Source organism: Cavia porcellus, unplaced genomic scaffold (genome assembly GCF_034190915.1).
Source record: "Cavia porcellus strain 051 isolate PalLab524CR breed Dunkin Hartley unplaced genomic scaffold, mCavPor4.1 scaffold_9, whole genome shotgun sequence".
Taxonomy (NCBI): Eukaryota; Metazoa; Chordata; class Mammalia; order Rodentia; family Caviidae; genus Cavia; species Cavia porcellus.
The window spans coordinates 41,308,119-41,335,280 of NW_026947492.1; the positions used below are offsets into that span (position 1 = coordinate 41,308,119).

Consider the following 27,162-nt stretch of genomic DNA (forward strand, 5'->3'; position numbering starts at 1 on the left):
CACTCAGCTTCATTACTGAGAAGCAGGAATACTTCTTGGCCCACCTCCAACTAGCACTCTGGACCAGGAAAAAGGAAATTACATGGATTAACACATATCACCACTACAACACATCTTATCCATACATCAAAAGAAGTGGCGGGGGAGGGGGAATATGCAGAACATAATACAGCACAACGCACTAGTTTCAGTGTGCTGAGCCAGTCCTACAAGCTTTAGACTCTCCCAGCTTCTCGACACCTTCCCTGTACCAACCTCGTCTTCCTGTTGCTTGCTCATTCACCTAAGTGTAAATATTCAAACTCTGGAACACTATTTCCTCTCAAGACAAGACTGACTATGCAAAATCAGGGAAATCCCCGTCATCATCCTCCTCAGAACCAGCAACAGCGCTGGGAGGGAAGGCTATGGCACCTGGATGGCTCAGATTTTTGGGACCTTCTCTGGGCAGCAGCACACATCCTAAGCATGTTAAATTCTCCTGGTGTTTCCAGACACAACCTGTTACACATACCTTTGTGATATCCTAGCAATAGATGACTGGTGTTATCACTAACAACAAGGTGCTAGTAGTAAATACTTTACTAGTTGTGACTAATATCAAAAGCGTCATAACTACATTATCATTATTAGTAACGATATTAAATTTGACTACTTGTTTCCTAAGAACCCTTAAAAATTATGAATTTCTCATGACCTCTCTGGAAATAAAAATAAAGTGTCCCAGACATGATATTTTTGTCATTAATAAAATTTAAAACTGAGGTTCTACTCTGCTGCTCTTGTAGACGGTTCTTACAGCTCCAGAGTTTCATGGTCTCACAAGATCTGGGCTCCCTCTAATGGTCATTTTGGTTACAGCGAAATTTCTCAAACAGCCAGAAATCCAGTGTTTGCTGTCTCCTCTTAGAACATAAATAGGGTATATTCTCTTGGACATGGCATCTTCTTTCGATCTAATCACTGGAAAAGAAGTGAAACAAATTTTAAGAACATATGTGAACACTGTTTCAGTAACTTCTTTAGGGAGTTATCACTTCGGTGATAAGAATTTCATTCTAACGGGCAAAATTACAGGTGAACATTAGACAGATCTGGAGCACCACAAGTATGAAAGAACCTGTACTTCATCTAATTCTGTGGTGAACCTGATCTTCTGTTCTTTCTATGCGTCTTGCCAGGGCACACGCTACCTTCTTGAGCCTGGCTCAGCCATGAGTCAACTGAAGTTGAAAGTGAGCAACACATCTCCTGCTCCTGGGTCAGAACTGGAGAGGAGGTCTCATCATCCTTTTCCAAGGCATTGTGTATTCTTAATTTCCTACTCAATTAATTATTCAGTTTACTGAAAGCAGATGAATTACACATGTGTAATTTGTCCCTAAAAATCTAAATGATAACAAAAAAGAAAAAGTCACTATCTTTAAGCTTACTTTAAGTATTGAATTTCTACTGTTGATTCTGAAAATGATTCAACCAACAGGTCTGCTGTTTAAGTATGGATTGTATCCATTTGACTCTGTCCCTCCTGAAAACTGCTTCCAGAAGCACATTAAAAGTATTTGAAAGGACAAAAGAAGGGAAGATAAGATCAGAGGTCAATGTCAACATATTTAGGGAAGACAGAAAACATATGGAAGTGTCAGGAGTGTGAGACTTAGGAGGGAGAAAACCGAACTCTAAATCACCTGCATTAGCAGAGGATGCTAATTTGAATTTCACAAAGTTTCAGCCACAGACCCTGCAAAGGCTCAATGATACAGTTACCTGGTTTGAAAGATAAGGTTGAAGATAAAGTTGAAAACATTTGGTGGCTCCAGCATCTCCTAGGATATTTCCAGCAGCTGGAAGATAAAAGAAAAAACAGGTAGAGACTCACACTTGAGGAGCTGTTATTAGCCAGGCTGGAAGGAGCATGCATCATGTCAGACTGAGTTCCACTGGCCAGAATTTAATCACATGGCATGGCTTCTTGCAAAGGAGGCTTGGAAAAGCAGTCAAGCTTTTTGTCCAGGAGGAAAAGAAAATTCTAATTGCTAGAGTAAATTATAGTTCATCAATGACTGCATCACCTGCATGTTCATATGCCTTCTCAGTATCTTAGCATGGGATGTTCAATGAATTATAGAATTAGAAAGGCTTATTCCTTAGGGAACTTACTCTATGTGTTTAATCATAATACTATCTGGGGGGCTTATTCTGCATCAACCATGCATTTAATTACTTTACATTCATAAATTATTTAATCCTCACAATAACCATGTAATATATGTATTATGACTATTTCACAGATAAGAAAACTGAGGACCAATGAGGTTATATAATTAATCCTGGTCAGATAGAAACCAAATAGCAGAGCTGAGATGAGAAGCCGTCAACCAGTTCCAGAGCCTATCCCGAAGAATGTCCCCTAAGTTATCTCAAGATTGGAAAAAGCAAATACCTATCCTTTTTGTCAGGAGCTGCCCTGATACAGTGTTTGCAGTTCTAGATAGTGCAGTAGCCTCTGCAGTGTGAATCTTAACTTTCTCCATCCCCAAAGCGTTTCATACTCTTTTCTAGAGCAGCAGTGATTGTAACCATCAAGAAAACTATTCAGATTAAAAAGCTACCTTCCTGGACCACAGTCAGGCTCCAATAGTATGCAGGGCACAGTAGGGGGAAGCTGACCACCTTGGAAATCCATTGGATAAAAACAACTGAAAACAAGTCCTCAAAGAACACTATTAATGACAGCAGTCAGAACAATGGAGCATGATACAAGTGGGTAGCATTTATTGATTGTTTCATTTACATCTATCATTGTTTGTTGGTTAGCACCGTTCTACTAATAAATATGATTAATGCTTACTACAATCTTGTGACTTATGACATAATCCTACCATTATTATGACTATCATTTTAGAGATAAGGAAACTGAGACTCAAAGACATTAACTTAAGTAAAAACATACAGCTAGTGACAAACCAAGGACGTTACTATGGAGAGGTATGGTATTTGGCACATGAAACATGAATAGCATGGGAATTCAGAAGAAAATTAATAGTGTCTGGGAAAAGAGAAAACAGTTTGGACTCCACTGAGACCTTTTCCCTGGTTGTGTATTTGTGCCACTTCTGGAATGAAATCGAAACGGAAATGCAGAATTATCTATATATATACCAACACATATACTAGCATTTGTGTTCATAATTATATTATTTCAATCTTTCTGTCATCCTTCCAGGTATCATGATCCCTCCAGGTATTATGATCAACATCTGGACAGAAAGAACCTAGACCTCTGAAGTCAGGAAGAAGCAGCCCTGATAAGCACATCAACCCTCCCAGGATGTTTTAACAAGTTGAATATTTGTGGTTGCGCCTTACCTCATATGTCGATATATACCATGTACATACGTGTGTACAATGCTTGTATGTGATTGAGAAAACATATAAACTTGGGTTAGGTCACCATATTCTATTAACTGTCAGACCTAAGGCAAATTGTTTATTCTTTCTGAAGCTTAGCCTTCTTCTCTGTAAGAGAATAACTGACTAGACTAGATTGTTATATTAAATGCATTTGAAATTTCTTCATAAATTAGAGAATTTGATTCATAAAAATAAGGTCAGTGTATATATAGATGTACAGAATGCATCCTTTAATGACTTCCCTGAAATTTTGTCTCGTTATCTAGGCTTGTGTTCTTTATCTCTCTTTGTTGGCTCATGGAAGCACATTCAAAGAAATAATATTAATGCTGCCTTTTAGATGTGCATAATTTTCAATCCTTAGAAACTGTGAGCTCTTAGGTGAGTCATCAGACAATACAAAGAGATATGTGGCACATTAGTCATTGATAAGTCATGGGGTATCAATCATAAACACTGATTCAAAGCTACCAAATACCAGCCTAATTCAGTGGGGCCAGCAACCTGATGTGCCCGAGATGGACCTGAACATATGCTGTATTCATTCTCTATAATGTACCACCATGATGGGGTATATTACAGCTGTCTCTATGGCTTTACTCAGAATGACTTCCAGGGAAAGATACATGGCAGGAAGAGAGACCTAGAACACTCCAGCAGAGGAAACCACAGCCCCGCTGAGGGACTTGTGCTTTCTGATCCATTCATTAAGAGCTCACAACACGAAAGAACCAATGTCCTCTAGGAAAAAAAAAACTGCTCACTAATGGATGAACAATACACTTTTTTCTATTTTGTGGACAAAAAAGCTGCAGCCAAGAGGAGTTAAATAACATGGATGAAGTGTCTAGGACAGCACTCTATACTTGCCATTGTGGCCATGACTTACCAACAAATAATCACAGCTCAAAATAATCACAGAAGAAGTGTCCCTGAAAAATTTGAGAAGAGTCTGTGATTCTGTTGGCAAAACCACACCCAGATAGACCACGCAAGTGTACCAAAGACTAGCAACTGTAGCTAGAGATAAGCAGACCTGCCTCTTCCTCGTCATCTCTTCCTCACCACTCGTGCTGCTCACTGCCTGCAGCTGCCACTGGTCCCAAGCTTCACTAATGAACACAGTGAACTGCAGACTGAGAGATGGGACCCAGAAGATTGAGAAGAGATGGCCAAAAAGTGAAGAGGTCTCGAGGGAAAAGAATGAAAAAGAGAAGCCATTTGCTTTGCTTATCCTAGTAGAACATGTTGACAGTGTCACAACAGAAAAACTAAAGAGATCTGTAGCACTGATATTTTGCAGAAGAAAACACTTCAGTATAAAATTTAAAATTATGATACAGTTAGACCTCTGAAACAAGTATCTTACAATAGAATTATATGGTTCCACTTCCCCAAAGGTTTTAGCAACATAATGCTCACCTCCATGTAGGATAAAGTAAACATGGCAGATTATTAAAAAGAAATGAATTCTCTAGAGCAAGAAGGGACTGCAGCAACATAAGATACTGAAGGTATTCTCTCAGTGGTTGGAGGGAGCAGAGCTACCTGAGACTCATCCTACTATGTGATCCAGTGACCAAATTACTGACACCACATCCCCTGTAGCTGCTCTTCCTCTCCCTCCTGTGACAGCACTGCCACAGGTTAAGGGCCCAGAGTGCTGAGTGAATCTATCTCTCTTTCTTGGCCTGCAGAGACCAAGTTCCATGAAAAAATCTAAACACATTGCCCAGCAGTGTGAAAGGCCCTACTTCCTGGCAGTGGCATGGGATGAGATGTGACTTTGTTGCAGAAATCAGTTAGCAAACCAAATGGAGGAGCCTTTGCTCTGAGAAGTTGGAAGGCAACTGTTTATTATGCTAGCAGGCTGGTGGAACTAAATCAAAATTACCAGCTCTAACTGAAAGTGAACCCGAAATATATGTACATTTTGTAAGCAGGAAATACAAAAGCTGACAGCAGGTTATCACATAATTGGTTACATGAATCAAGTTTTATGTGACTAGGCAGGTTTGTTCTAGGCAAATGGTCAGAGGAGTCACAAGATAAGAGAAATAGGGAGTGACCTTCAGCCAATGGAGTGGTTGAAACTAAGCATGTCCTTGACTAGCTTATCTCAGTTAGACAGTCTTTGAAAATAAAATATATTTATATGTGAGATAGTACAGGCAGTCCGTGTGGATGTGGTCAGACTGAATCAGGTTGGATATCTCAAATTGTAGCTGACATCACCATTCAAGGCTAACTGAGTCTAATGGTCTGATTATGTGGTGGGCTGAGTGAGCATATCTTGTCTTAACAGAGCATCAGGCTGTTGATTTTTAACTTCTGTCACAAATTCTTGCAGTCATTACATCTCTGATGGCAAGGCCAGCTGGAAGACAGTGAGTTCACACTCTGCACCCCTCCATTACATTCTGGGCAGGGAAGCCAGCTGGAAGACAGTGAGTTCATGCTCCTAGCCTCCTCCATTACCCATTGAACAGCAAGGACAGGGCTGGGGAAAATGGCGGCGAGCTAGGGGATCGAGCGAAGAATCTCTCCAGAGAATTCAAACTCAAAAATAAAAAAAGACAGCATGGAGAGGACCAGACAAATCGATAGCGATTCTTATTAACCAAGACAGTACAACTGGAGGATTTAAAGTCGTGCTGAGACCGGAGGCTACAAATCCCGCGCCCTTAAATCAACAAAGACTCGTGGACCCAGCACGAAAAGCTGAGTTGCTTTTGGAGACCGCGGGAAACTGAGACCCAGATCGAGACTCCAAGTAGCAGCCAGTTCTGCACCGCTGCACCAGAGCGGATGTACAAAGCTCTGGCGATTCATATCTAAACGGTGCACAGAAATCTGACCAGTCAGCGCTGAGCCGCGAGTGGAGGAAAAGTGGACAGCTTGGTGTGCGGCAGTCCCGGAACGAGGACTTGCACCGGACCCTGGTGAGTACAGAAAACCCCGCCGCTGCTGGGTTTGACCAGAGAACAGCTGGCCCGCCACCACGGGGAAATCAATAACACAGAATCTGGTGCAGACATATTAGCCTGGCGGCAGATATCGCAGCTTAGTGACATCACCAGGTCGCCCTGTAGGGAGGGCTGGTGGAAGACATCTTAAGTCCTGGCAGAGCCTGATTACTTGTTGGCTTCAGCTCCACACAGAGAACTTAGTGGGAGCCATCTTTGTTTTGGGCAGATCTGCTTTTCTGGTGCACCTATCACAGAGAGGTTTGGAAGAGAACGGCTGGGACCTGGGCAGAATCCTGTGCCATTACCCAGCTGCTTCTGATTCAAAGAGAACTGGCAGGAGCTACTGGGGCTAAACCAAGCCTCTGCTTGGGGCCCAATAAGCAGATACAAAATAGTCACAACTCAGTGACAACCAGAAAGTACAGCCTAATTTATGAACTAACTGACACAGAGGCTAGAGTCTAGACTGTACTGCCCCTACATCCCAGCCTTCCCCAGATAACAGCAAATTGGGGAGGACAGCAAAAACTCAAGCCAGCACGCTTCTGAAAGGCCCTAAGCAATTCGGAGAGGGCCAGAGAACTCCAGGACAGTCTGAAAGAAACCAGAAACATGACAAGAGATAAAAATAAAAAAAAACCTCCAGCTGTTCAACAGGAGAAATTAAACCCAAGAGAACTAAACACTGAAGAGAACAAGCACAGTAACCATCCTCTACTCGACACAGCATCAGCCGAAATTAAAAAGTACTTACATGATCTCATAGAGGAATTTAAAGATGTACTCCTGATCCAAGTGAGGCAAGATATAAAGAGATTAATTAAAGAAATGACAAGCCCTGCCCAAGAGAACACAGATGGAAGAACTGAGGAAATCAGAAAAGAAAGAGAAGCATCTGAAGAAGAATTTAAGCATGACTTAGAATACATGAAACAGATCCAAAGAGAATATCAGGAAACTCAGAACTCCATTGAATATTGGCAAAATGCCTTGACAGAAACTAAAGACAACCTTCTGAAACTTGAAGAGAGATTTAGGGCTTATGAACGTGAAAGAAAAAGCCTCTTAAAAATAACAAGGAACCAGAAAGAAGCAATTCTAAAACTGGAAGATGATAAAAAGATACATAACCTAAGGATAAAGAATGTGAGTGAGGAAGCAGGAACATCCAAAAATGAAATACAAAAAATATTCACAGAGATATTAAAGCAAAATTTCCCACGTATAGCAAAAAGAAATGATATCCAGATAAAAGAAGCATACAGAACGCCAGCTACCTACAACCAAAACAGATCTACACCTAGGCATATAATAATCGAGATCCCAGAAATCCACCAAAAAAACAGAATATTAAAAGCAGCCAGAGAAAGGATGCAGGTTACCTATAACGGGAAATCTATCAAAATAACAGCAGACTTATCATCACAAACTCTTAAGTCAAGAAGGGAGTGGGGAGAAATATTCCAAGTCCTGAAGGAAAAAAATATGCAACCTAAGTTCATATATCCGTCAAAACTCTCTCTAAAAATTAATGAAGAAATAAGATACTTTCAAGACAAGGAGGAACTGTGGGAGTTCGTGGCCACCAATCCAACCCTACAGAGAGCGCTGAAGGACATTACAGAGAAAGAGAGGAAGAGATATCAGGATTACAGCTACAGTGGCAGAGAAGCCTCAGTGAACGGGGCAGACGATGGAATGAGGGAATAAGGTGGACAAATTATAGCAGAAAAGTGGAGTAGCAGACATGAGGCAGAGACGGTAAGCTAGTCTTTAGTAGCGACAGCTCTGAAACTATATTAAAAAAAAAAGCAGAGGTCATTGCTAATGGTGTATAACGATTTAAAAGACACAGTAGTCCTAGTGACATATTTAGATTGAATTAAATTTGTTCTGGTCTGTCCACTCATATCAGATTTGAGGACACAGACCTCTAGAACCAAAAATAGCAGGTTATACCACGGCAACTATCCTTACTTTCCTATTGACTTAGGCTGAAATTCTGTATTACTTACATTGTCTTACTATGACTGATCTTAATTGTATCTGAATCATAAGACTATTGGTTGGCCTTGACTGATCCTATTAGAAATCGGTATGCGTGTTAGAATCAACCCCAAAAGTAGAGGAAACTACTCTGAGCATGACAAGATGTAAAGGATATCCATACTGGTATGAATCAGTAACAGCTCTCAAATACTACAATGCAGTCAAAGATAAGTTTTTATAAAAATAGGTGATAGTATGTTTAACTATAATAAGCCAGTGTTGTCGACAAATCTATTGAAAATAACAAGAGAAAACATAGTAGCTACGGAAGATCATTTATATTATAGTTTTATAAGTCCTATCCATTGCATGATTATCTAGGAAATTGTTTCATTGTCTTGTTATGACTTGGTTTTCCCTATAATACAGAGAGGATAGGAACAAATACTCTGAGGAAGAAACCTGAAAAACCCGAGGCTTATTTTGTAGCATTATAATATAAATTCTAGCAATCTATTGCTTGCTGATTAAAATGACTATGGACTGGTTTCTTCAGCTCAACTTCAGCATATGCAGAGATGGGGACGGCTATCACAAAGAGAATGAGAGATGCGATGGTAGTTGGTATTGTCTTCCCTAATTTGGAACTTGAGGACCTAAAAAGACTCCATCATCCTGTAATGATTTGATTAGTTCTATAATATGCAATAAGTATAGAAAGTGGGTGAAGTTAGGGACAACTATTTGTAAGAAGCTAGAGACAGTTAGATAAGGTAGATCTCCAGTGGACTTGCTTTGAAATCTGTACTACTTTAAATTGTTTTTTATTTTTTTTTTAAATGTTCTGTTCTGTTTTGATATGGTTAACCTTATCCTCTTAGAGATGTAAAACAAATAGGTGGGACTGATAATCATATTACGGAGCTTTTGTTCGGCCATAGAGCAGAATGGTTTGTAGGATCATTTTTTTTTTTGAATGTCATTCTATATACTTTAATTCTATAACCTGAACAGCCATTTCGAAGATGACAATTTGTAACTTATCAACTGGCAATTTCTTACCTTTTGTTTGTCTGTAATTTAGAATTATTTCTACCCTTTTTTTTTAATCTCCATGTATTTTTTTTTTCGTTTCCTTTTCTTTAAATAAAAAAAAAAAAAGAAGGACAGCTGGAAGAATTTAAGATTGATAGGAACCCCAAATCCTAGGACAACAGTCAGTGCACAGATGCACACATCTTTGGAGGACAAAGTAATCAGCAAGGCCAGTAATTTGGAAGCATCTGAAACAGTGGCAAGGAGACAGGAATTGGACTCTGGAGAACTCTACCAACAGAAGACCAGTCCCAGCCCCCACATCTAGGTCCAAGATGGGCTCCATTCCCAGCACATCTCTGGGATGTAACATGGACAATATCACAGAACTATAAACACCAGAAGAAGATAGGTTCTTGGGATAGCTATAAAGAACCAACTGCATTTGGAGACATCCCTGAGGAATGGACATTTTCTTTCCCCCTTTGCAAGAGGCCTCGGTGTTAGTGGTAGAGTTATATGTCATAGGAGGTTGGCAGGCATCAACATAGACAACAAATAAAAGAAATAAGAGAAGGTGGAGAATGGCAATATACAGAGGTGAGGTGTGGCCCCAAACCCCCAACCCACCCAGGACAGGTCTGGCAAGCAATCGGCTGGTTCAAAGGACAGGCTGAATTGATAGCAATTGAGGTACAAAAAGAAACTGAAAACTTGTATCATTTGGATGACTATTCAGGTCTGGGGTCAGTGGTCTGAGCATCTATGGAGAAGATAACAGTATACTATGTGGCAAATATGGGGGATTTCCTTCTGTCTTGGTTTTGAAATCCAGTATTATTCTCACTGTTTTGTTTGTTCCAATTTGTTGTTTTTCTTTATTCAATGTTCTGTTTTGACTGGTTTTATTCTGTTTTGTTTGGTTTGACTTTGCTATGTCTGATAGAATGAACAACTATTGTGAAGATATCAAGAAAAACTATGGTAAACATTATTGATTTCCTATATGCTGCTTCAAGGTTCTGTATCAATTCTATTGCTTTGCTTTGATTGGCTTTATTCTGTTTTGTTTTGTTCTATTTTGTTTTGTTTTGCTGGGCTTTACTACCTTCAAAATAAATTAAATTTTTAAAAATAAAGGTATTAGAAAAGATACACATACACAAAAAGAATAGAAGAGCTAGGAAAAGATGGAAACAAAAAATGCCCGACATAGGAAAAAAAGGTAATCCATGAAACAGATCCAAACAAATATCCAGAAGATTACAACCTCCATTGAAAGTATATGCAACAATGCACTTTGCTGTTTGCAGTGGCCTTGAATAGCCACCCTGCCATGCCATGCTGCTGCTTGGAGCCAGCTGAGCAGGGACTAAAACTTCCAAGAATTATCTGAAAATCTGGTGAAGTTTCTTTTGACCTTTCATGTAAAGAGTTATCATCTACACAAAGGAACAAGTCTCACTGGGGGTCCTGAGAAGATGGTGGATCAATAAGTAGCAAGGTAAAGAGCCTATCTGAGAGAAACAGCTTAGACACTAGAATTACCACCATTGAGAAGACCAGATGAAAGGAGAGGGATTCTCAATACCCAGGAAGAAACTAAGGAAAAAGAAAAAGAAAGAAAACAAAAACGTGGCAGAAGGCTGGAGCCAGACATGCTCTCACCCAGAGCCAGTCCAACTCGAGGTCATGGCACTCTCACCAATGCTGATCTGACTTTCAATTGAGGCACCCTCACCAGAGCCACAGTTGTGCTGAAGTTGGGGGTTGGCAAGCTCAAGGGAGAAAAGAATTGGCGTGGAGACCTTCACTAAGTTGTGGTGAGTGCTCAGAATTTGGTCGTCCCACAGGAGGAGGGAGACCGGCTGGATGACATATTGGAATTGGGCAAGGCGGGCCTGAACAAGGAATGGCAGTGACTTCAGTTGGCTGCTACCTGCCTAGATCAGATTGGTGGGATCTGCTTGGGCTGGATCATGCCCCCAGGACCCAATAGCCAGGGATGAACTCCCCGAAGTTGTCCCCAACTGGTTGCATCCATGTGACACACACTAACATGGTGAAGGTCCCTACTGCTTGGCTGGCTCAGAGAAGAGGGGCCAGCTGATACACCTCAGTGACCAACAACACACTGGAGAGGGCAGCAATCCCTAGCCAGCATGCTTCACAATAACGATAACCAGGGGTTGGAAAGGGGTTGGGACGTCCACCATACACCTGAATGGAAGAAACCAGAAACATGACAAGAGAAAGCCTCCCCCCAACCCAGGGAATATGGGTCCAGGAGAGGTAAATACAGAAGAGATCGAGGGCAGCAAATATGCAATATCCAACACAGCATCAGCTGATAAAGAAATATCTTCATGACATTATAGATGAACTCAAAACTGAAATGCTAATGCAAGTAAAGCAAGATATAAGAAGATTAATAAAAGAAATGCTAAGCACTTCTCAAGAAGACCCTGAGGAAGAATGGAGGAACACAGGAAAAGGAGAGAAACCTTTGATGAAGAATATAAAAAAAAAAAAAACCGTAGAATACATGAAACAGATTCAAAGAGATTACCATTAAAAGCTGGAAGAAACTAGAGATAGATTAACAAAACTTGAAAACAGGTTTACAATGTATGACCACGAAAGGAAAGAAATCTTAAAAATAACAAGGAAACAGATAGTAACAATGCAAAGGCTAGAAGACAAGGAGAATCTATAACTTAAGAATAAAAATGTGAGTGAAGAAACAAGGGTAAACACAAAGGAAATATAAAGGCTATTCACAGAAATAATTAAAGAAAACTTTCCAAGCATAGGAAAAGGAAATGAGATTCAGATATATGAGGCATACAGAACTCCAACCAGCTACAACCAAAAACAGATCTACACCCAGACATAATAATGAAGATCCCAGAAATTTATCACAAGAACAGAATATTAAAAGCCATCAGAGAAAAGAAACCGATCACCTATAAAGGAAAGTCCATCAAAATCATTACAGACTTATCAACACAAGCTATTAAATAAAGACAAGCTTGAACCAAAATATTCCAAACCCTGAAAATAACCTCCAACCCAGATTGATGTACCCTGAAAAACTGTCTCTAGAAATTAATGGAGAGCCAGATAGCTGGGAAGATGGCATCTTGATAGGTAGCCGGGTAGTGATCCTCTCTGAGAAAAACAACTCAGACACCACAATTTAACACCATAGAGAAGACCAGATGAAAGGAGAGGGATTCTCACAACCCAGGAAGAAACTGAGGAAGAAGAAAAAGAAAAAAAAGAAAGAAGGAAGGAATGAAAAACGTGGACTAAAGGCTGGAACCAGATGCACTCTCAGCGGGGCCATTCCCACACAGTGCTGTGCGTGCCTTGAAGTCTGATGACTCACAGTCATGCTGAAGTCACAGTTGCCAAAATCAGGGGTTGGTGAGCCCAGGACCCTTGGTGGGAGGCTGTGATGCAATGGAGAGTGGAACCAATGTCCGGAGCTACATTAACCCATGGTGAGTGCTAGGAATTGGGTCCTGTGGAGAGAGGTGGCTGGCTGGAGGACACATTGGAGTTGGGCAGGACAGGCCTGAACCCAGAACCACAGTGCCATCAGTCAGCCACTCATGTCCCAAAGAAGACTGGTGGGATCTGCTTGGGCTGGGTCACGCACCTGGTCAGGACTCAATTGCCAGGAATGAAACTGTCCCAAACCTGTGACATCTGCATGGCAGAGATTAATGTGCTGAAGGCACTCACTGGTTGACTGACTCAGAAGAGAGGGGCCAACCCATAGCATCCCTGTGTGCACCTCACAGATTAACAGTAAACTGGAGATGGCAGCAATCCCCTAGCCAGCACACTTCACAAAAACCATAAGCAATATGGAAAAGGCCTGAGACCTCCACCATACACCTGTCTGAAAGAAACCAGGAACAGGACAAGAGAAAGAAACAAGAAAAAGCCTCCAGTTTCTGACCCAGGGAAAATCAGTCCAGGTGAGATAAATACAGAAGAGACAGAGGGCAGCAATCATGCAACACCGGACACAGCATCAGCGGACATAAAGAAATACTTTTGTGACCTCTAAAATGGAAACTCTAATTCAAGTGAGGCAAGATATAAAAAGATTAATAAAAGAAATGCTAAGCACCTCTCAAGAAGACACAGATGGAATAGAGGAACCCAGAAAAAGAAGAGAAACCTTTGGTGAATAATATAAACAAAATCTAGAATACATAAAACAGATTCAAAGAGATTATCAGGAAATTAAAAACTCCATTAAAAGTTGGCAAAATTCCTTGACAGAAACTAAAATTAGACTTTCAAAACTTGAAGATAGATTTGCAATGTGTGATAGTGAAAGAAAAGATTTCTTAAAAATAGCAAGGAACCAGGAAGTAACAATACAAAGGCTAGAAGATGACAAGAGGATCTATATCTTAAGAATAAAAAATGTGAGCAAATAAGCAGGAGTAAACACAAATGAATTATATAAAGGCTATTCACAGAAATAATTAAAGAAAACTTCCCAAGCATAGGACAAGGAAATGATATCCCCATAACTGAGGTATACAGAACTCTAGCCAGCTACAACCAAAACAGATCTATACTCAGACATATAATAATCAAGATCCCAGAAATTCATTACAAGAACAGAATATTAAAAGCCATCAAAGAAACAGATCACCTATAAAGGAAAGCCCATCAAAATCACTACAGATTTCTCAACACAAACTATCAAATTAAGAACAGCTTGAAGCAAAGTATTCCAAACCCTGAAAGAAAATAACCTCCAACCCAGATTGATATATCCTGAAAAATTGTCTCTCAAAATTAATGGAGAAACAAGATGCTTCCATGACAAAGAGGAACTGGGGGAGTTCATGACTACCAATCCAGCCATACAAAAAATACTGAAGGACATTCTAGAGAGAAAAAAATAACAGAATTCCAGCAACAGTGGCAGAGAGGCCTCAAAGAATGGGGCAGATGGAGAAAAGTAGACAATCAATAGCAGAAAAATAGCATAGCAGAGATGAGGCAGAGAAGACTGGCTAGAATCTCTAACACAGATGGCCTTGATACACTAACAAAAAGAAACACAGGCAGAGTAGATCAGGAGATAGGGTCCATCAAGACGCTCTGAATAGGAAAGGTAATCAACCTGAAAGAGGGTTAATGAACTGAAAGTCAAAGATGAGAAAACAATGCTCTATGTGATGAGGAGCCAGAGAGAAATAGGGTCAGCTCATCCAGCAGCTGCAGATAGGTTGGAAAGTCATGACACTTCTGTGCAGGAGAGAACAACTCAGCCATGAGGAGGGAAACCTTGAGGTTTTGGTAGGTAAAGGAATACAGCTCAAGATCAAGGTCAGGGGTAAAAAGATTTGGCATCACTTGGGTAGATAATGGGTTGCACCCCTAATCTAAAATCTGGGGGAGTCAGTGGAACCCAAAATGTACAAAGCACCTTGAGAAAGGGAAAGTGGAGGAACTGTCTAAAAAAGGAAGGCAGAGGACATTGTTAATAGTATATCAGGATTTAAAAGCCACATTAGTCTCTTGTTCAGTTTAATTTGATTTTATTCTGTTCTAGTCCGTCTACTTGTACTACATTAGAGGGGACAATTGTTTACACAATTTTATTAGGTTTGGCTTTGTTCTCTCTTTTGTTAGATTTTATGCTTTCAGATAGCAAGGGCAGCTATTTTGAATATAATTGGAAATATTATGATAATCATGGTTTCCTACTGTATTGTTTTGAAGTATTATAAGTCATTCATTGGTCTGATTTTATTTTGTTTTGTTTGATTTTATTATGTGAGATGATATGAACGCTATTTTGAAGAAAACAAGACATTATAGTAGCTATTGCTGATTTACTATCATCTTGTTTTGCAGTCCTACCATGCTTTTGTTCTTCTGTTTTGATTGGTTCTATCCTGTTGTGTTTTATTTGATTTTATTACGTGTGATGTTATAGACAAATTTTTTGAGGAAAATGAGGTATTATAGTAGCCATTGTTCATTTCCTGTTATTTGGTTTTGAAGTCCTGTAACGCTTTCATACTTTTGAATGTTTTTTACTATATTGTTATGTTTGATATTATTGTGTGTGAAGGTATGCTCAACTTTTTCAAAGAAAAAAGACATTATGTTAGCTAATGTTGATGTCCAGTTGTTTTGTAGTGAAGTGCTGTGTTGCTTTCATTTTCCAATTCTGATTTGCTTTGTTTCATTCTGTTTTATTTTGTTCTCTTTAAAATAAAAAAACTAAAAAAAAAAAAGATTTGAGGGCACAGACAGCTATCCCAAAAATAGCAAGATATACTATAGTAACTATCCTTAACTTAAACTGAATCTTTTCTATTAACTTAACTTATCCTTTCTATTAACTTAAACTGAAGCCCTGTATTACTTACTCTGTCTTATGACTGATCTTATTTCAATCTGGTTTGTTAGATCGCTATTTTGTCTTGACTGATTTTATTCGAATTTGGTATGCTTGATAGTATCAAGTCTAAGAGTAGAGGCAACTACTCTGAAGACAACAAAATGCAATAGGATGCCTATTCCAGTTTATTTATTAACTGCTTTTGAAGTTCTGTAATTCTCCAATGTTGTGTTTTTATTAATATTGCTATATAGTGCTATGTTCAATTATATTATGCCTGATGATATAGACAATTCTATTAAAAATAATGAGACATCATAATAACTACTATAGATCACCTAGTATTATGGTTTTGTATGTCTTTTTCATTTCATGTTTTTCTAGGAATTTGTTTTGTTGTCTTGTTTTGATCTGTTTTTCCCTATAATACAGAAAGGATAGGTATAAATGTAGAGATTCACGCATGTGTAGAACTTCTAAACAGTTTACGAGAATAGGTTATATAATGTACAATGTAATAAACAGATACTCTGAAGAAAAAGAACACTAAGATACCCGAGCTAATTCTATAGTGTTATGATATAAAATCTAGCAATACTATTATTCTCTGTCCAAAGTGATATTAGTCTATTCTGTTTTGTTTAATTTCAACATATGTAAAGATATGGACAGCTATTTTGAAGAGAATGAGAAATATTATGACAGCCATTGCTGACTCCCCTATTGTCGGTCTTGAAGACCTAAAATGCCTTCATCATCCTGCTCTGATCTGTTTAGTACTATTTTGTTCAGTATGTATTCACTGTGTGTGAAGATATGATCAACTATTTGGAAGAAAACAAGAGACAATATGATAGACGGTGAAGATCTCCAGTGGTCTTGTTTTGAAATCTGTGTTTCTTACATTTTTTTTTCTTATGATCTGTTTTGTCCTATTTTGTTATGTTTAATTTTACCCCCTTTAAAATAAAAAAAAAAGTTAATGGAGAAACAAGATGTTCCCATGACAAAGAGGAACTGGGGGAGTTTGTGACCACCAATCCAACCCTACAAAAAATACTGAAAGATATTCTAGAGAGAGAGGGAAAAAATACCAGGATTTTAGGAACAGTAGCAGAGAGGCCTCAATGAATGGAGCAAACGGTGGAATGAAGGAGAAAAGTAGACAACAAATGGCAGAAAAATAGCATAGCAGAGATGAGGCAGAGAAGGTTGGCTATAATCTCTAACATAGATGGCCTTAATACACTAACAAAAAGAAACACAGGCACAGTAGATCAGGAGATAGGATCCACTGAGATGCTCTGTATAAGAAATATAATTAACCTGAAAGAGTATTTATGGACCAAAAGTCAAATATGAAAAAATAATGCTCTATGTGTCAGGGAACCAGAGAGAAATAGGGGCAGCTCATCTGGCAGCTGCAGATAGGTTGGAAAGACAAGATGCTTATGTGCAGTGGAGAACTACTCAGCTGTAAGGAAGGAAAATCTGGAGGCTTTATAGGTAAAGGAATATAACTTAAGATCAAGCCCAGGGGTAAAAAGGTTCAGAACCACTTACGTAAATAGCAGGTTGCCCCATAATCTAAAAACTACCAGACGTTAGTGGGACCCAAAATGTACAATGCACTCTGTGAAAGTGAAACTGGAGAAACTGTCTAAAAAAGAAGGCAGAGGACATTGTTAATAGTGTATTAGGATTTAAAATTCACATTATTTTCACCACTCTGTTTAGTTTGATTATATTCTGTTCCAGTCTGTCTACTTGTACTAGATTTGAAGGTATAGACAGCTATTCCAAAAATAGCAGTATATACTATGGTACCCATCCTTTTCCTATTAACTTATTCTGAAGCCCTGTATAACTTACACTGTCTTAGTATGACTGATCTTATTTGAATCTGGTTTGTTAGATTGCTTTTTTGTCTTGACTGATTTTATTCAAATCTGTTATGATTGATAGTATCAAGTCTGAGAGTACAGACAAATACTCTGAAGACAACAAGATTCACTAGGATACTCTGGTTTGATTATTACCTGCTTTTGAAGTCCTATAATGTCTCCAATGTTTCGTTTTTATTAATATTGTTTTGTACTGCTATGTTCAATTATACTACACCTGATAATATAGACAATTCTATTGAAGATAATAAGAGACATCATAGTAACCACTGTAGTTCACCTTGTATTGTGGTTTTATATGACTTTTTTGTTTCATGTTTTTCTAGGAATTTGTTTTGCTTTTGTTTTTCCCTGTAAGACAAAAAGGATAGATATACATGTAGACTTATGCATGCATAGAACTTCTAAACAGTTTATGAGAACTGATTGTATAATGCACAATAAAATGAATGACTACTTTGAAGAAAAAGAGACACTAAGGTACCCAGTGCTGATTCTGTAGAATCATGATGTGAAATACTATTATTCTTTGTTCAGAGTGATTTTACACTGTTTTGCTTAATTTCAACATACATGAAGGTATGGACAGCTATTTTGAAGAGAATGGAAAACACTATGACAGCCATTGTTGACTTCCTTATTTTCTGGTCTTGAAGACCTAAAACGCCTTCATAATCCTGTTCTGATCAGTTTTATACTATGTTATTTTGTATGCATTTACCATATGTGAAGATACGGACAACTATTTGGAAGAAAACAAGAGCCAATATGATAGATAGTGAAGATCTCCAGTTGTCTGGCTTTGAAATCTGCGTCTTTTACATTGTTTTCTTATGTTCTTTTTGTTCTGTTTAATTTTACCCTCTTTAAAATAAAATTTAAAAAAAAGAAAGTATATGCAACAGATTGAACAAAGAAAAGGGCAGAATTTCAGGTCTGGAAGATAGAATTGCAGTTAGTGAACATGAAAAGAAAAATATCTCAAAAATAGAAAGAGACCACACAAAACAATTCTACAAGTGGAAGCAGAGAAGAATAACAGAAGACTGACTGGGATCAATGAGAAATCTGGAGACACCACAAATGCCATCTCAATCATAAATATATATACGTCTAATACAGGAGTACCCAACCATGTAAGACAGTTATTAGTAGACATGGAAAATCAAATAAGCAATAACACAGTTGTAATGGGAGACATCAATATCCCATTGTCACAGACAGACAGATCAACTAGACAGAAAATCAGCAAAGAAATATCAGAGCTGAATCAAACCTATGAACAAATGAACTTAATAGGAAGAGGCCACACCCCAAGGCCCTGCTCCCACTGAGTGAGCATTGGTGAACCACAGCCTCATCCTTCTCCGCCATTCCAGGAGCAGTGGATTGGAAGAACCCAGGTGCCTAGTCCAAACCACTACACCAAGGGACTGGCAGCCTGTGCAGGAAGCACCTGGAATGCGGCAATGTGCTGAATCAGAGGAACGCGGGAAAATGTCAAGGTGAAGAAGCAAAATACAATGTCAGGCCTCCAGCCTGCACAGAACCATTCAGAAGACACAGACATAGTAGAATTAGAAGTCACACACCTGAAATTCTCAAGAGAAGTAAACAACTGAAGTAAAGAAACAAGTTAGTTCTTGTACTGTTCGGTTAATTTTGCATGCCTACATCTGACGGTCTAGACAGCTAGCTTGAAGATAACAAGAGGCATTATGGTAGCCATTGTTAATTTCCTATGATTTTATTTTGAAGTTTTGTATGTTTTTATTGTTTTGTTTGGTCTGGTTTTATTCTTGTTATCTATTTTGAAGATAACAAGATATATTTACAGTAGGCATGGTTGATTTCCTATTATCTTGTTTTGAAATTCTGTACTGCATTCATTGTTTTGTTTTGACTTTACTCCATTTTATTTTGTCTGGTTTTATTCTCTTTAAAATTTAAAAAAAAAAAAACTGTCTTAGTCCTAGGGCCTCCAGCAAGAGAGCTGTGAGATAAAGTGAAGAAGATAAGATCCCAGATTTCCCACACAATTTGACAGTGCTGGGCTGTCCTATCCTTGCATCAGGGAAGCTTCTCAGGAGTGGCTCACACTGAGGGAATCAGAGCCAGGTGGAAGAGGGGAGTCCTGGACCTCAAAAGACAAAAATAGCATCACATGGAAGGGCTTCCAAAGATGCTGTCAACCCCTTGACCTTCAGCTCTAAACTGACATGAGACTTCCTCTCCCAGGAAGCAGCAGTTAGAAGAGATTAAGATCTAGGGTGGTTCCATTAATTACTTTTTAATCTTTATCCTTTTAATTAAAGGAAAAAAAATAGCAGGATATGTTATAGTAACCCACTTTGACTTTTCATTACCTTGATTTAAAGCCCTGTATTACTCTCACCATCTGGTTTTTAACTGATGTTCCCCTATTCTGTTTTGCTGGATAGTATCAGGTTCGAAAGTGTAGGCATCAGCTGTGAAGATAATGAGATTCATTATGACGTCCATTCTTGTTGACTTTTATCTACTTTTGAAGACCTACAATGTCTCCAATGTTTTGGTTTTGTCGGTTTTATTCTTTATTGTTTTGTTCAATTGTATTATAACTAACGATATAGGCAATTCTATTAGAGATAGCGGGAGGCATTATGGTAACCATTGTTGATCACCTTGTATTATGTTTTTGCATTATCTATTATGTCCACCCTTTTGACTTGACCGATTCTGTTCTGTTATGTCACATTTGGTTTTACTCTCTTCCAAAAAAGTAATAAGAACCGTGGGAGCAATGAAACCCAAAATGTGTAATAGTCATTGTACAAAACAGAGGAAAAGAAAGTGCTCCAAACTATATAACTGCATGTATATTTAAGTGTATAAGATAGAAAATGATATCACAGAGTTTTATTGGATCAATGAACAGAACTGTTTGCAGTATCATTGATGGAATGTCCACTTTACAAGCTTTAATTTTGTGACTTCAACAATTATTTCTAAGATGACAATATGTAATCCATTAACTAGTGATTTCCTACTGTTCATTTTTTTTCTGTAAATCTGTATAACTTGTACCCTTTCCCTGCTTTTTTTTCTTTTCTCCTTAAATAAAATTTAAAAAAAAATTAAAAAAAAAAAAAAAAGATCTAGGGTGGTCCTGTAAAGCAGATGCCAATAACTTGGGACTTTCAGCTATGAAGGTCTATTAAGTGTTCCTTTTGCCTTCTAAAAGGAAACCATGGCACAGAAACTCCAAGACATGCCTAACCTGGACAACTCTGGGCCTACCTGCCAGCCCACAGGGTAGCTTTACTGCTCTGGTGGTCCGTGCTAGGGTGTAACATCTCCAGCCTCTGCTGACCAGCCATGGAGATGTGTATGTGCTTCAGTTTAAGGAGCTGCAAATTTGTTGTGAGAAGCAAGTCTCCACAGCCTGGTGATGCACAGGTCTACAATCTTCAGTGTTTCAGCCATCGCCATAACTGACATAAACATGAACATGGATATAAGAGAACATGGGACAGACTGTGTGAAATGAAGTCTGTAATTAAGGAATTCAGAGGCTGTGATTGTCTTATCTGTTAGGCATGTTGAGGCCATAAGGTATAGGAATTGGATAGATCCTATCGACTTGCTGCCCATTATACTTTGTGTGGCCTAAGTTTCCTTTCTGAGCCTCAGACTGTTCCACAACAAATGGATAATGTAAATATATTGATGATGTCTCTGTGGCCACACTATTGAGGAATCAGTTGAGATAATGTCTGTCTGTCTGCGTAGCTGCTACTATTTTTGCTGTTATTTCCAAATTTAGCTGGATATTTTTGAACAATTAATTTCATTTCTCTGGGGCTACGTTGTCTAGAAAATAAACAAACTGAATTTCCAGGACTTCGCACAGCTCTAACATCCTGCCATGCCCCAAGAGAGCAGTTATTTGTCCATGGTCATCTTAATCATCAACTTTGGGCACTGCATAGTTCTGTTTTCCAAGTGTGGCCTCAGTTTCCCTCACACTTCCTTTCCTGTTAAAAAGAGCTGAAGTTTTCTGGAAGGTGAGCACAACTACATTTACTGGCACAGTAGCTGTGACATCCAGATGTTGAGAAGCAATAACAGGCCGTTGGCTTTGCAACTGGTGCCACAGCACATCCCTGAAATGTGAGAAAAGACCCCATTTCTTCATAGAGTTACAGACCTACAGACCTTTCTATGGATTAAATGGAATAGTCTCTATCTTGTTCCCACTTCCCTGCTTTTTCCTCTTTTTTGCTTGTTCATTCATTCTTTCCCATCCATCCTATGCCTGTGCCCAACTAAAGCAGTGTAAGGCAGAGCCATGGAGTTGGAGACAAGAAGGTGAATCTGAGTGATTTTAAGAGATAATCTTGTCAGGAACTAAGTCTGATGGGGTGTGGAGGAGGGGAACAATCCGGGCTGGCTCCAGCATTCCTGCCTGTGGATCTGGGGAGCTGAGAGTAGCATTCTTGGAGACGAGACCTCAGGAGCTTGGGAGGAATAACAGGAGCTTGGGGTCTGGTCTCTGGTTTGCATCCACACTGAAGGATCGGAACATGGCTGCTCTGGAACCGGAAACCGGGAGAGAGCCAAGATTGAGAAGCACTGAAAAGAGGTGATGTGGGAGTGGTGGTATGCAGGGCTGTTGAATAGAATGAGAAAAGGAAGAATCTCAGATGAAAACCTCAGGGAACACCAGAAATTGGAAGCATGCAAAGGAAGAGAAACCTATGAACAAGACTGAGAAACACTGAAAAATCAAAGAAAGCAGAAAAGACAAAGGCTGAGGGAAGAGAAAGTTTCAAGAAATGAGGAATTGCCATGTCAAGTGCAATTGTAACTGGGATGTGAAAAAAGCTTTCAGTGTACAGCAAGGTGCCCTGGAGCTCTTGGCTGGAGCAGTCCTGGGGAAGTGACTGGGGACCTGAGACTACAGAGGGCTGAAAAATGAGTGGAGAAGTGGCACTGGAGGCAGTGTGGTGCCAATCTCCACAGAAGATCAGCTTCAAATGCAAGAAGAGCAGCAGGTTGAGCTGCCCTTGTTGATGTAAGGAAGATCACAAGTTTCCCAAGAGCCAGAGGGGTGTTTTGGAGATATGAACAAGTGTCAGCTGTGTATGGTGTCACAAGTCTGTAATCCCCGCAGTGGGGAAGCTGAGGCAGGATGATCACTATAAATTTGAGGCCAACCTGAACTACAGAGCAAAACACTGTCTCAATTAAAAAAAAAAAAAAACAGCAAGCATCTGATATTTACCATTAGCTCCAAGATTACTACTTCTTAAATATACAAACGCTAAAACCAAAATTCACAGTTGCTGCCTTTTGATAATATTAGTTATAGATATTTGCACAAAGATTCAGATTATATTAAATATTTGCATACATATTTTTTCACCAGCTTCCTATTACAATTTGCAATGTTAGTATTATTATCTCCATCTGATGACTGTGGTTGAAACAGATTGACTCACTTGACCATGGGCACACAGCTGATGCAAGACAGAACTGGGACCACGTCCTATCTGACTCCAAAGCCTGTTGCCCCTCCGTTTCTCACCACTTGATACACATGTGCACACATGAGGCAGGAATCAGAGGAAGATGGCATTTGTGAAGTTCATGCCAACAGAGGTCCTGCTGAGTACCTGTTGCTCTGCAGAATACCACTGAGTAGTTTCAAGGGTACTCCTGACACTGCTGCTTTCAATGAGACAAAAACCAAGACTACGTGAGTCACCACCTCCCATCCCTTCTCAGACAGTTACTAGGAGAGAGTCCTCTAGCAGTCGTCACCATGATGCATGTATAGCAGCACAACACCTCAGGAGGGAAGTCTCCCGTGCCCTCCATTGTTTCTAAAAGGTGACCTTGTGACATCAGTAAGATAATTTTTTCAGCTCAGCCAAAACCAAGAATATAAATTTTATTTTTCTGAAACCACAGGCCAAATCAGAACTCCTGGCAGTTTTCCATGGGTAAGTCTTATATAAATTGAATTGGGTACCCTATGGACTGAGAAATATAGCCTTAAAGTATATTAATGCTCAAAGAGAAAGCAGTGTATATATATACGAGGATGTAGCAGTGTGTTATACATGTAACAATATTGCAATTGTTAATACGTGACAGCAATATCAGGCACAAATTCAGCAAGGCCATCAGAATAGACAATTTAAGGTTAGACTGTAGTGTGGTTCAACACCACCGAGGGGCCTGACTAGGGGGTGCAGCAACCGCAGTAACCGGCAGTTCACCAGATTTCTACTAATTTTTCTGGGATTATGCAGCATCCTGCCCTAATCCTACTGCAGGTTTGCTGGGATCATCCAGCATGAATCTGGGCTCTGTTTCCTTTATCTACCAGTAACAGAAGAGTCACACCCTGAATTGAACACTTCCACCAAACTCTAGACCTCAGAAGATAATTGGATAATCACAGGCTTGAAATTACAAATCAATCTCTTTTTCTCTCTCTCTCTCAATTGTTTGTTTTTCTGTCTTCGTGAGTGTGAAAAATTGTTTGCAGCTTTTTTTGTTTTGCTTTGTTCATGTTTTTGCTTTTTCTTTCTTTCTTTTCCTCCTGTCCTCTTCAGCAGTTTCCTGAAACTTGAGAAATTTACCTCTATCCTTCAGCCTTATTTCTAACCTCTTTATTTTCTTTTGTTTCTCCATTTTTTTTTTTATCCCTTTTAAATTTTCTTTCTGGGGCCAGGGATTTAGCTCAGTGGTGTAAGTACCTGCCTGGCAAGCACGAGGTCATAATTTTCTTTCTAGAGGATAAAGTCATTCTGTTGGGTGAATATTTATGGCATATAATTTTCTGATTTGTTATAGAACTATAGATTTTGTCATATAACTGTCAGATCTTGATCTGTGTTATTATGTATGATTCAATTAAATGTGGCAAATTAGAAAGGCAGGAGAGGAAAAGAAAAAGAATAGAAGGGAAAAATGGAAATAAAATTATTGTAAATAGGAAGGGGAAGAAAGGTTGAATGGAAAAGAGGGATTGTCTCAAAAAAGAAGAATCGAGACATATCATGTACAGATACAAATTTTGTATAATGAATGTTATTCTTAAGTATACCTAAAATGTATCAATAAAATTAATCTTTTTTAAAAGGTGGAAAACTAGTAATAGTCACAGTTTGTCATTTTCTAGACTGTGATTGATGCTGTTGTTATTATTAATTGTACTACTTCAACCATGGTGACACAGTTGTGAGCAGTTGTTCTTCCTTTCATGCCAGTACCAAGACTGAAATAAACAGTCCCACAGGGGGTCATACACAATACCACAGGTCAGTTCCAAAGAAAGAGTGAGCAACAACTCCACCCTAATAAAATGAAGAGGCATGATCTTGGGACAGCTCAGAAGTCAAAGTTCAGTTATGCCTAGAACGCATCTTTGAAAAGTGGTCGTTTCCTAAAAAGGTCATACCAGTAATATAGCTATTGACCATAAGGAATTTACAAGCATCAACAAAGAAAACAAATTTTAAAAATACAGTGAGAAAATATGAAAAAAAGATACAGTCTCAGACCTCCAGCTCACCTAAGGCAAATCCAGGGGGTATTGAGATGGAAGAAATCAAAGCCACTCACCTGAACTCTTTACAATGGTTATAGCAAAAGCAACAAAGCAGATGATGAGATTCTAGAAAAAATTCAAATCAGAAATAATTAAACAGTTAACCAAAGAAATGATGACTGTAATGAAGGACATGGTTAGTTAATCTAGAGTTGAAACAGATTAAAATAAAATAGGGAAGCTTATTATTTTATTTTATTAAAAATAAAGCAGGAAAGTAATGGAAAGCATGAATGTCCAACCTAGGAAAGAACTCGATTCCATAAAACAGATTCAAAAAGACTTCCAGGAGATTAAAAATTCTATTATACATAGCAGAATCAACCAAAATGAAGATTGAATGTCAGATCTAGAAGACAGATTGGTGGTTATGATCACCAAATGGAAGACTTCTTAAAAATATCACAGGACTATGAAAAATCACTCCAGTAGCTGCTAGCTGATGTGAAGAACAATATAAGATTAATCTGAATCAATGAAAAAGCAGAAGACAGTAAGGTTTTGAAGTCTTGTATCCCTTATACTGGTTTGTTTTGATTGGTTTTATTCTGTTTTATTTTCCTTGGTTTTATCATTTTTAAAATAAAATAAATAAATAAATAAATACAAACGATGGGCCTTGGTGACCACCTGATGAGGTGGTGCTCTTTATGTTCATGTTTATCTGCAGGAAGGTGTAGGACACTCCTATCCCTTTTCTTTCTTATTCCCCCTATGGATTCATACATCATAGAGCCAGTTTGCAAGCAAGAGGAAGGGTAGCAGATTGTACTCTGAAAAGCAGATTTACAGTTGCTCTGTAGCATTGGCCTCTCAATGACAAAAATGCCAACACTCAACAAGTTTATGTTATGTATTTATTTCTTGATTCTGCTGAATGTCCCTATCCTATGTAACATGGTTTCCTACCATTTGGCAATACTAAAAGAAACCTGTGAAAATGTCTCCACAAACTCTATAAACTTGTTCCCATTGACAAACAAGGAAGGAAAAGCAGAGCAGCTGAGTAGCTTCTAAATTCACAAAGTTGTAAACTCAAAGATAAAGCACTTTTAGCAAACCTTGCCCCAACCCAGGTAGATTCCAAGTATGCCATATTTTGGCAGAAGGTCCTTATCATCTATGGTCTCAGGGCTGTCCATGGTGCCTGGTATATGGTTCACTTCAAAGACAAGATTGGCAAGCATGGTAGGTGGAGACCCAAGATCATGCTCTTTCCCACATATAAAACTGCTTTGTAGTATTCCTGATCAGTATAAAATATCCACTGTTCTTATATGTCTTTCCTTTCCTTAAGAATTGACAAATGGCCAGAGACCATCTTATTCCAAAGGCCCCTATCCTAACCCTGGCAGTCCCCACACAGAACCTCTCCAGGGGATCTTTGATTCCTTGTTACTGAAGACTGTCCCTAAAAGAGCTCCTTGACTCATTCTATCCAGATCCTTGGCCTCTCTGTGGGTTAAAAAAAAAAGACATAATATGGATGATGTGTCAGGTATTAAAATTTATGCTTTGAAGCAAACAAGTCCCAGACTTTGCCCCAACTCAGCAACACATTAACATGTTAGATTACTGGTTTTCCCAGGGAGCCTGCTGCACACTTACTCACCCACAAAGTCAAAAAATATTTATGGAGTTTGTACACAATACAGCAACCCATGTTGGTCACTGACTCAGGCATTTGGGAAAACGATTATTCATTTACTCATCCAATCACTCCACGCGTCTACTAACCACTCACTGCCAGGATAACAAATAAGCTTCATTTCAGTCCAATACCAGTTGATCAGTTTCTCTGCTCTGAGAGGGACTGTGAGGTCTTGTGCAGGCTTGGTGGGGATACCTATGGTGAGTTCA

At 38.9% G+C, this 27,162-nt stretch overlaps 1 long non-coding RNA gene across 1 annotated transcript in view; it reads right to left on the bottom strand.

Moving 5' to 3' along the window:
* Positions 1 to 779: 779 nt before the first annotated feature.
* LOC134477556 (uncharacterized) overlaps positions 780 to 27,162 on the bottom strand; it is a 45,913-nt gene continuing 19,530 nt past the window's right edge. The window contains exons 2-3 of the long non-coding RNA XR_010049571.1: positions 1,768 to 1,844; positions 780 to 963 (exon numbers count right to left, since the gene is read on the bottom strand). This is a non-coding gene — a long non-coding RNA (uncharacterized LOC134477556). The remainder of the gene's footprint in view (positions 964 to 1,767; positions 1,845 to 27,162) is intronic.